The sequence below is a fragment of the Ambystoma mexicanum genome, chromosome 2q (assembly GCF_040938575.1).
Source record: "Ambystoma mexicanum isolate Mex_15411 chromosome 2q, UKY_AmexF1_1, whole genome shotgun sequence".
NCBI classification, from domain to species: domain Eukaryota; kingdom Metazoa; phylum Chordata; class Amphibia; order Caudata; family Ambystomatidae; genus Ambystoma; species Ambystoma mexicanum.
In genome coordinates, this window is record NC_090924.1 from 726,304,487 (window position 1) to 726,316,629 (window position 12,143).

Sequence of the window (12,143 nt, forward strand, 5' to 3'; positions counted from 1 at the left end):
TCAGTGGTCACACTCTAGGGGGAGTATAGACCACTGTAGAAGTCGTAGAACACTCCACTGACCTTGCTTGCTTTCCATCCTGCCTAGTGACGCATGGGATGGTTGTGCTATCTCTTTCCGTACGCTGCAGCCGTGCTAAAAGTCTGCCTGGCCTCTCCTGTTCCCCATATCTACGTGCTGCCATTGGTCTGTCGAAGTAGCGTAGCTCCCTATCTGCGGCTTGATGAAAATTCTCTAGCTGTGTTTTAATTTCCATAATAATCTGTGGGGATGGGCTGACCAAGCATTCTGCCTGCAACTGGGCTATGGATTCCTCCTGTCTCTTGAGCTCCCACCTGATGTCACGCAGCACACCAAATTCAGTGGACATTGCTATTCCCCGCATATAGACTCTGAATGCTTGCCATTTATTTCAAAGATGTTTGAGATGTGCTGCGCTATGTTGGTTCTGAAAACAGTGTCTAGGAGCGATGCAAGTTTGAAGCGCCACTGCGCTCTTAGAGACAAACTATGAGGGATGTTTATAGTGATTGATATAGGGGAGTGATCTGACAATGTCCTGGGAGTGGGAGAATCCGTGCTTCCACTACCCAGCTCAAGGCCATGCTAGATGTTAGCCATAGGTCTATGAGGGAATGCATGTCATGCACAGAGGAGTACAAGGTAAAGGATCCATGTAGTGAGTGCCAGGCATCTCTCAGATCCAGGTCAACAATGTGTGTGTGGATTGTGCGGGCCGCGTTCGTCAGGGGTCTGGGAGCGGTTGATGTGCTGTCTAGGTCAGTGTCGAGTATTGTGTTGAAATCCCCCCCACAGAGTAGTTGTGCAGTTGGGTACTTGGAGCATTTCTGAAACACTTGTTCATAGAATTCGGGGTCATCAATATTGGGAACATAAATATTCATCAGCAGTACTTCTGCGCTCCCCAGCTTCCCATGCACTAGTACATCTCTGCCCTGGACATCACTTTCCTTCACATAATGTGTAAAGGGGAGCATCCTGTGAATAAGGATCATGACCCCTCTGGCCTTTGTAGAATTGGAGGTGTAGTAGCAGCGTTCACCCCAACCAGGGGCAAACCTGCGTGCATGGTGATCTAGGAAGTGCATTTCCTGCAAGTAGAGTATCTTTGCCCCCTGTCGATTTGCATATTCCATCACCTTGCATGCTTTCATAGGGATACCCAGGCCCCTGACATTCCAACTCAGTAATTTTATCCCAGTGAACTTGGTGTCAGCCATCTCCTCCTACATATCGACAATTGTGCTTGTCTACCCTGTGGTCATTACCTGTTGTTTCCTGTCTGTGCAATTTTTGAACTTTTTCACCCCAACTTCCCACCAACCCCCCTCCACCCTCATAGTACCCCGAACTTTGACTATGTGATTCCCACCACTAGTGATCCCCTCCCCCCACAACAAAATGAACTAAACTATGCACTCACATTGGGGACAACTGCTTCTGTGGTGTCCGGGTGTGCCGGCTGCTCGTTTTATGTAGAAAATAACTTTTTCTGGGCTTACCACCCTACCAGCATAGTCCTGCATTTCAAAAATACATCATGAATACCTTTAGGCGTTGCGAGTTACAGAATTCTTCATACATGGATACATTTACCAAGAGTCGTATACAATCTTCTGTAACCCCCTAAATACTTAATGGTCTGGTCGCAGGCTGCCGTTTCGTTAATAGTATAGCGTCCGCAAGGGTTACTCACTGCTAGAGTACATTCTGTCAGAACCTGTTGGGTGCTGTGCCAGATGGAGTGTGCCTTTGTCTCGTCCTCATTCTGTCTCTCCAAAAGGCTTTGTCTCTGGCAGGGGGATATTGGCCTCCACAAACGAGGCTGCCTCCTCCGGAAATGTGAAAAATAGGTCTTGTTCTTGAACTGCATGCGTAGTCTCGCTGGATATGACATGGCATAGGGAATCCGGCGTTCCCTCAGCAACTTCTTCACCCCTACAAATGTTCGTCTCTCCTGTTGGACCGGCAATGTGTAGTCTGGAAAAATGCGTATTACACTGGATCACAGCTGGAGATCCTGCTTCTCCATGGCCTCCCTCAGTAACAGGTCTCTGTCCCTGTAGTTCATTAAGTGAGCTATGATAGGCCAAAGGAATGATCCTGGTTTAGGTCTTGCTGCGAGCGATCTATGTGCTTGCTTTACAACAAACATCAGGGACCATCCTGGGTCTCCCAGTGTGTTCTGTAAGAATTCTTCTATTGCTTGTTCCATGGTGCCTTTCAAGGCATGCCCAGGGACCCTCACGATGCGTATGTCGTTTCTCCTCGACCTCACTAAGTCTACGCATTTAAGCTTGATGGTGCCTAAGTCTTTCGCCATGGTTGTCACATGGTTTTGCAGGGTTTCTACGGTCCCTTCCACTTTACTAATCCATGTTTTGGCTTCAGTAATACGCTGTGTTGCTTTTTCCATTTGTGCCCGCATCGTGTTTATGTTGATATTAATGCCATCCAACTTGTCATTTATCGCAGCATATCCCTGTTGCATGACAGTGATGACTCCTTGCAGGTCGGTGGGAGGTGTTGCCGTCCCCATCTCTTGTATACTAGTATCTTTGCCGTTAGCATTTGCTTGCTTAGGTGTAGGTTTAGTAAATGTGTCTATTTTTCCGCCTTTTTTTGAGGGAACACCTTTAGGCATTATCCTGTGATGTGGGGATGGCTCGCCATGTTTGGGCTAGTCCCGTAGTCGAAAATGTACCAGAGGGTACAAGCACGGGTGTTGTGGAAACCTCGCTGATTCCTTGATGGTGCACAGTTTGCAGTTACACGGTGCGCCCTTTTATTTGAAGTGATATGTTGGTGGTCGGGGTCGTGGGCTGGGGAGTGCCTGTTCTGGTCACCCCATTTGAGAGTGTCTAGCCGGGCACGCTGGAGGTCTTTAGGGAGCAGTGGGCCGGTTGTATCTCTGCTTGTCCCGGTGGGAGCCCGCCACCTCGCCGTTCGCACGAGTTGATTCTCTCCCATGACTTTCTCTACAAATGTAACTATCACTGTTACCAATGCAACTGTGGGGTTTCACCCCACTTTCATACTATCAGTTGCGCCATTCTGTGCCTTCCTTGGGGTCCCTCGCTGTGCTGTGTGTAGTTCCTTGTGAGGAACCTGCGTTTAGCGGGCACTGTCATGCTGGTGGGGTCGTATATTAAGCGCTTCAGCGCTTACCTGCTACGGGTGCTGTTGTGCTATTTCATGGCCTCTTTGCTTCGCAGTACTGTGTATACCCTCGATGCTGTGCCAGGCCAATCCAGGGCATTGTGGTGTGGCCCCTCAGTGCGCAGTGGCCACCCCACCCAGAGAGTCGGTGGGCGCCTCCAGTCAGCGGCTGCTAATGAGGGATATTGGGCCTATTCCGGCTGGTGTTCCTCCTTTTGTTGGCCCCCAAACGCAGACAATGTGCTCTACATGTGGGCGACTCTGTGCTCCCCCCCGTTTACGATGTCAACGATCCCCTCAGGGGAGGGTCTCACCGGCGAGCCGGAGGTGAATGCCGCAGGATCCAAGTGTATTTGGTGTCAACTGGGAAGGAGGAGCGGGATGATATGACATGGAGCGCCCGGGTCTGTGGTCTCCTGAGCGAATGGCAGGCTGCCGCGCCTGCCGCTGCCACCTCTGTCCCTGGGTGATGGGCAGATCTAGCCTCCACACCAAGCCGCTGACTGGGGGGCACGCCGTCAATAAGGCCTAGTGTGCTCGATGGTTCGTGCCTCAGTGCATTTCTGACTGGGTGAATGCCTCTTCCCACCACATTGTGGTGCACGGGGGGGTAAGGACCCTCAGACAGCACCGCATCATGAGCTGCCTGCCAGGGCTATGCCGGTCCTTCTGAGTTTTCAGGACGGGTGTGGGGCCTCCCCTCAGGGGAGTTGTGATAGCGGGTTAGGGCAGCCACCCACACACCTCCAGGTCGCTGTAGCCTCAGGAGCTTGGCCACAACTCCCTCCGCGCAGACAGGCCCGCCCACAAAGTGAGCTGCGCGGTGCCCAGCCCGGGGGGGCGCATCTATCCCATCAGGTTTCTCTGGTGCTGACGGAGCAAAGTTCTTGTTTTTCGATCAGGATGTGCCTGCTAGGTTCATGACGCTCCCCTGTTGTTCTGGTGGCAAACCGGACCGATTTTATGCAGAAATTATGCCGGACTCCACAAACTACCGACGGAGCTCACACAAAGGCTTGCATGCCACTCAGTGCGCAACAGCGCATCCCGAGCACACCTGTTTTACTGGGAAACTATTTACTTTCAAGGCTTTCACCTCTGATAGATTGTGTAAACCAGGCCCTCCAGGCCCACATTTGCTGCCTAAAAAGAAGTGCCAACTATGTCAGTCAGTTTCAATCGCACCTGTCATTAAATTGAGAAACATACTTAACGAGTAGACATTACTTTCCAAAATACTCAAGTCCCAGACATCACAACATAGAAGTGAAGGGAAGTGAAGGGACTTCCACAGAACCTTTGAAAATAAATCTTCCTCCAAACAATGAGTGGTCCTCCTCTTTATCTCTCTCTCTCTCTCTCTCTCTCGCTCTCTCGGGAAATAACCCAAAATGTTATCCACAGCAAACCTCCATTGAGGGACAAGGTAACTCAGAAAACAAAATCAGCAGTTTAACTCCACTAAATAGAAAAGGAGAACTCATATTCTTCTCTATTGAATTCAATGGAGGTAAGGAAATAGTTCTCTCCAAAGTTTGGCTAACTCGAGAAGCAAGTTTCATTAGTGAAAGATTACTCAGAAAATTACAAAAGGATCAAAACATTCCCACATTTAATTTGAATGATAAATGGGAATTTGGACTTGATGCAACGGATTCAAAACACATGAGTACCAGCAGGTGCATCTAGTAGATCCATATTGGATATAAAAAGGTAAATCATAATTGTTGGGTCATGAAAGAAGTAACATCTGATTTTCATATCCACCATGACATAGTACATTGATTTACAATTCATTTGGATCTTATTAGGAACAAAGTTTGGTCCACAGTCGGGGTAAACCCAATGGACTTCAATGATCTTCAAAAGGCATTTTCATCAGCCCATTGCTGCCTGAAGCTGCAAAACATTAATTGAAGAAGAAATCACTATTCTTGGGACTACGCGACAATAAGCAGTGCTAGTGAAAATTGGAAATGGACAGACTTTGTTTAATGAAGAAGCTTTTATTAATTTAAATTATATTTTTCAGCAACATGGTCTGTCCCTATTTCCAACTCCATTATTAGATCTCAAAGATGACACAATCCGCACAGTGGTTGATAATTATTAACGCGTAATTTAATCCCCAGAGACCACCATTGGAATGGCAGATGATCCTAAACAATTTTTGATGTACTTTGCCTATTCTACCATTGGTCCCATACCAAAAGATTGTTATGACAATACTGATGGTAATAGACCTAAAGCTCTTTATACTCGACAAGGGGCGTTTTATGGTGTACTACCTGTGGAGTGGAGGATGTTACCTGTCAGATGCTGGAAGATCAGATAGTATTCAAGGTCACTTGTGACTAACTCAATGCTAAGGAATCAACCGCCCAGGTAGACTCCATAAGCAAAGACTTCTTTACCCAACTAGAAGATACCTCAGAAATAACCAGTCCGGAAATATTTCCAGGCTTCCACCCCATGGCAGAAGAACAGATCAGTATGGCTGATGCCTGTGAGACAGAAGAACAGAAACAAAAGCCAAGACAGCTATTTGTGGATTTCCTGAAAGTTTTCTCCATAGATTCCTATGATTGTGAACCTGTGGCTCTTCATTTTACAACTATACCTATGGACCCTAACATGGAATCGCTCACAGAGATTATGAAGAACCTTTTATCACGTGGGATTATTCAGCCAGCCCACAATACCTTTAATAACCCAGTACTAGGAATATTGAAACCCAATGAAACATGCAGACTCTGTGCAGACCATAGGGAATTAAATAAGAGGGTAGACATGTCACGGTGGTCTCTTCCTTGTATTGATCTGGGCCTTGCACAGATCCAGGGTTCAATAGTATATGCTGCCCTTGATATGACTTATATATATTGGACTGTCTCTATGTCATGAACACCAATATAAACTTGCCTTTACCCATGTGGAGGGCAGGCAGTAGTATGCATGGACCAGAACACTTTTGGGATATATTAACAGTGGAAACGAGATCAATATCTTCCTACATAAGGTCATGCCTGACCTTGGAGAAAGAGGGAGACTTATGTGGATGACCTAATAATCAAAAGTAAATCTGTTTACAAACATCTGGAGAAACTTCACCACATCTTGACTCAGCTAAGAAATGGAGGTGCCAAATTATCACTTCAGAAATCATAGTGGTGCAGAATTAAAGTAAAAGTTCTAAGTCACAAAATCACAGCCGAAGAAGGATGTGGTGCATCTGAGATTGAAGAACCCCGCAAATATACGTGAATTTTGTAGCTTTTTAGGATTGACTAACTGCAGTTGTAAATTCATAGAGAATTACGCCAAAATCCCTCAAACCTTTTTCCATTTTATGAAGGCAGGGGTCAAGTAGGAGTGGGAGGACTATCAAACAGAGGCTGTGAAATAACTGTAAATACATTTTCCCCAAACTCCATGTTCAGCTGCTTAGCTTATCCCATAAAAAATAAAGAATTCTTACTGTAAACAGGATTTTCCAATACCCGTTTAACTGCAATGTAGTATCAGAAGCATGACCAGGTTAATTAAGTGATCTCTTATGCAAGAAAATCTTTATCTTCCATGGAAATCAAATTTAGTGAATGTGATGAATCACTTCTGGCAACTGCATGGGTGTTGTTAAATTACTGTTTATTGATCCATGAGGAACATGTAATCTCTACAATATTTGCAAAGTGACCGAACACAAAAGAGGGAATATCTCTAACTCAAGGAATATGTCTTGAAGTGTCAATATAAGGTTACCCTGTAGAAAACAGATATGGTCAAAACAAAAAGAGTCCAATGGCACAATGACCTACATGATTGTGTCCAAGACAATTGTGCAGAAGTTAAAGAGATAAAAAAAACACCAATAATGTGGATGTATAACTAGCTTCTCCTCACAAAGTATATGATGAGCACATCTGTCAGGGGATGCCCACAGTTTATGTGGACGGATGTTCCTATCATATGAAAGAAAATGATGAGAAATAATTAGTAGCTGGTGTTGGAAATGCATGGGTGAATGACACCCTTGAACCCACAGCCGGTTATTAAATTGTCGCCCGGAATTAGTCAGGTGGCAGAACTGATGGCAATATACAAAGCTCTCCTTAGCGCTGTGAATCACCAGCTACAGGAATTGGTAACCATAACCGATTCAGACTCTATGAAATGGATTTGTTGAGCATTTAGAAAGACAAAGGTTTGCTTTGTGCAAACAACAAACACCTGAAACATGGCAAGTTAATCCAAATGATAGAACATTTGGAAACGTCAAACAGCATGGCCTTATTTTGGAAAATAATAAATGTAGGTCCTGAAAAAAGAGGACATTATTTGGCTGATCAAATCTGCCAAAACCAGAGCAATCCAATGTGAATACATTGACATGGAACATCTCTGTCATGATCTCTGCTTCCAAAAGGTCAGGGTTTTCCCAACTCCCTTGGAAGCAGATCCATAACCCAGGTTCCGAGTGCCAACCAGTCCCAATTGGGACCTTTTGGACCCAGTCCTGGCGCCAGTGGCACCAGGCTCATAAATATGCCCAGTCCCAGCGCTGGAAGCGCCGGGCTCATAATGCTTGGGTGGACTTACCTGCAGCAGACCATGCTGCTTACTTGCCTGCCAGTTGAGCCTCTGATCCTCTTCTGTTTGGAACTACTTTTCCTGTTGGGTGGGGCTGGAGCCACTGCCTAGATTCAGAACACTGGAACTCTTCTGGAAGGCAGGAACTCTTTTCTTACCAGGAACTCTTTTCTTACTTAGGCGTGGCTGTGGAAGGAGACACCTAAGCACTACAGGAGGCTATTTAAACCACACCCGGTGGATGAATCTTGCTTTGCGTTATTCTGCAACCTCTGCAGCAGAACGCTCATCGTGTCTTCTGCATCCGGTCCTGGGCCTAAGGAAAAAGGCTTACCATCCTGAATCCAGTCTTCAGCAACACCTATAAAGACAAGAAAGAACAGGTTAGCATTCCGGCATCTGAAAGGCAAAGGCTTACCTACTCTTCGTGCGCTCCGGAGGTCTTCACACTGCATTCCGGCATCTGAAAGACAAAAGCTTACCATCTCTTCGCACGCTCCGGAGGCCTTCGGCGCTGCATCCCGCATCTGAAAGACAAAACAAGGTGCGTTTAAAGACATTGGGGAACTTTAATACTCACGTGCCATTACTCCTTTCCACATCTAATCCAGTGGGTATTCCGGCACCCTGCAGCCGCTCCGAACTCGTACCTGCAAAATAAAAGGACAGTTAGAGCGCATCGTGAAGCAGGCAACAAGCGCTTACTTACGTGCTTCCAGGCGCTTCTATTCATCACACGGGCTCCATCTTCAACTCACTTCAGCCCGTCATCCGCCATCGCCGGAACCCTGCAAAACAAGAGACATCATTACTAAAGACTTTAAAGACATTTGAATGACTCGAAACTTACCATTCGTGCAGTAAACGACGGACAGCAGTCCTCTGAAGTCAAGAGGCCTGCGCTACCTATCCAGTGAAGAAACTGGTTACAGCACCCTGCCCCGAGGCAGATGGAGAGCTCGGCATTCACTTACCTAAGGTGAGAGCGTTAACCTTTGGGGGTCTACAGGAGAGGAGAAGAGGAAAGAGATAGGGACACCCCAATAACCCCAGTTCATTAACCCCATATTTTCTATCTGCAGACATCTTACTCTACACGTCAGGCATACAGTGCACAGAGGTCCAGCCCAAAGAGCCAACCGGGTGCTACACATCACCTTTGAAGATACGGTAGTCGCCCAGTCAAGACCGGCGCCTCTGCGAGAATCAGGTGAGCGTTACAATCTCCTATAAGAAATATAAGTAACAGCAGTGACTCAATCACAAACTGATGCTGAAAATGAACTTTCTATTCTGCAAGGGAGTAGAGATGCTTCAGACCATGATTTAATTACCGAAAGACAATCCAATCATAGGACAATCCTATAAATATCTTGAAGACCCAGAAAACCTTCCCTTAGATGAATTGGATGGGCAGGGAAAGGAAGATCTTCGGGTACTGATGACATTTTAGAATATGTTCAAAATTCAAGATGGGCTTTTGGTTAGTAGGTCCCAATCTGGTTGTGATCAGTGGTTGGTACCTACCTCATTCTGATGTATAATGTTGAATCCCGATGCATTAACCACTGGTTATCAGGGTTTTCAACAGACAATGGAGATCCTATGTGAGGTCCCTTATTGGCAACATGGGTCAATATCTAAACATTTATTTAAAGGGGTGTCTAGTGTGTGCTGAGTTCCAATAGAGTTCTCCCACTCTCCAGGCTCCTCTACAAAAGAGAGGAATGACCTCATCGTCTGATCTTCAGATTGACTGTATTGGTCTAGTGACTGAGCACTCAGCAACAAATACATGTTGATGAAACCTGTCGCTTTATGGAATTGGTTCTTCCCACTCCAAATTGCAAGGTGGAGACAGCAGCTATGTTATTAATGAACCACATATTTTCGCGTTTCGGCCTTCCTCAAAAGATCAAGTTTGATCGAGTTAGTAATTTCACCAGTGGAGTAATGACTAAAATGTGCGAAATTCTCAGAGTGAAAAGATAACTGCATATCACTTACCAGCCAGCATCCAGCATGGGGTCAAGTGATATAATATAAATATTGTAGGAATATTAAATGAACTTGTAATGGAGTCTGTACACAGTTGGGACATACGATTACCACTAGTCCTGATGGCTCTGAGGTCCACACCTATTTCCGCAACCAAAATGCCCCCTTTTGTACTCTTGACTGGTAGTCAGTAATACTTTATTCGGCTTCCGCCATTTATAACAAGAAAAATACAGTAAATAAAAGATAAAATACAATAAAGTACAACTACATAAAGTGCACGCCAGTCAATAATGTATAGTTAGTTGAGGTTCATTAAATGTCATCACGCATAGAAAACTGCATAAAAATGTCCTGCCCAGACATTTAAAAGAAGCACTAACATATTCACACAGGTCAGATACAAAACAACTCTCAGTACACGACAAGACGAACTTCATAGCCTCTGAGATTGATCTGATGTGGTTATGAATCAAGTGACAGCGCAGCCACCGTTTCCTTAAATCCAACAGCATCTTACAAATTAGCATAAAGTGGAGTGAAGTCCTCGATGGCCCCACTATTGCAAGAGCAATGCGTGTTCTTGAAACATTAAATCGCTTAGTGATAAGATATTTAGGGCCTGATTGATGGAACGTTTTCCTATGGGATTGCGCCATTATAAAGCACTTACATGAATCAGGCCCTAGTCTCACCATGGCTACTATATGCATATGGGCTAGAGATTGAATTGTGCTCACTGACATGTTCGAAAATATAAAGCCATGAGCAGTAGTTAAATATCTCACTGAGAACAATTTACTGATCATTGCCTGTTAAAATTCCAAAACCTTGGCTTTCTTTGTAAGCTGTTGCTTTTGAATTGCACCTGCCTTAAACTGTGTGATTTCTGGACTCCACTTTTTGCATATGGTGGCACAACTCTTGAACTAGGGATGGCGAGCCAAGATACCTTTTGACATGATTTCCCCCATAGCATTTCTAATGTTTGGGTGCTCCATGGAACCAGAGAAGAATTTTGGACAATATTCCTGGAATTTTAACTCTTCCCCCTCACTAATGCATGGGGTAACAATTTCCAGACTTAAAGCCGCCTGGGAGGATTCGGCCCGAGGCCCAATAGCTTCCTGAAAAACACATGTTGTATACTGTCCAGGGCATGATAGTTTACACTGCCCGAGATTTCACTGCTATATATGACGTCTGAATGTACTTTGTTCTCCATAACCTGAATGCATTTGTCAAGTCGGTTCCCACCGAAATTGTAACAAAACCTCGTCAGGTTACCCAGACCTGTCCGGAGGTGGTTTTCCACCACCTCAAAATGCAGCATCCAGGAACAGTTGCCTGCAAAAACCACCCACAAATAGCAGAAAGTGCCCACTACTTCGATCTTTACTTCATTCATCAACCACATACATTTGGGTTTGTTACTACCAAATGCCACTATTTTAGTCTTTGAAAGGTAGAAATTCAGGCCGTTTTCCTTGAAGTAACTGGGTGCATAGCTCAGACTACGGCCTAATCCCTTTGGTATTAGGTTGAGTAAAATTGGACCATCTGCGCATAAAAGGGTGGGAAAGCTAACTGCTTTTAGAGGTGGAGGCAGTAAGACTCCATCAGGGTTAGAGGGATTCAAATCTGACAGGAAGATAATAACATGCAAAGGGCCATCAGACAATCCTGTTTTAGCCCTTTATTTACTGTGAACTCTGTGGAACTCTAACCTGGCTGGCTATCAACAGAGGTCATAGTATCTGGATAGAGAGCAATGATCAGCTGCAAGAGGGGCAGAGGTACTCCCAATTTTTGCAGTTTCCTCCATAAAATGCCTCAATCTACAGAGTAAAATGACTTTGAAATATCTAAAAAAAAAAGCTGCATAAACCAGGCTGCCTCTTAATACCACATACTTTTCAACTATGATTTTAAGAATGAAAGCATGATTGATAACCAACCTTTCCTGAAGCCTGCTTGGTAGTGAGATATAGGGCCTCATTACACGTTATGCGGTAAGGGATTACCGGTGCCGGTAATCCCTTACCGGCCTACTACGAGGTCCCTCAGCGGGTCCCGTCCTTAACGTGTGGTCAGACCACACGTTAAGGACAGGACCCGCTGAGGGACTTCAGAGCAAATAGCGGTACCGTTATTTGCTCCTTCCCCATTCCCATTGAGCCCTATGGGGGCTCAAATGGCAATGGGGAATGGTAATTGGCATGGGGACTTACCGGGTCCTGCAGGGTCGGAATGACCCAGTAAGTCCCCATACCGCCTACCCGGACCCAGAAAGCGGTATGGGGTAGCCATTGCACTAATAGCGCCATGGTTACCTCCTACCGTGTAATGAGGCCCACAATGTCATTGGGCCTCAT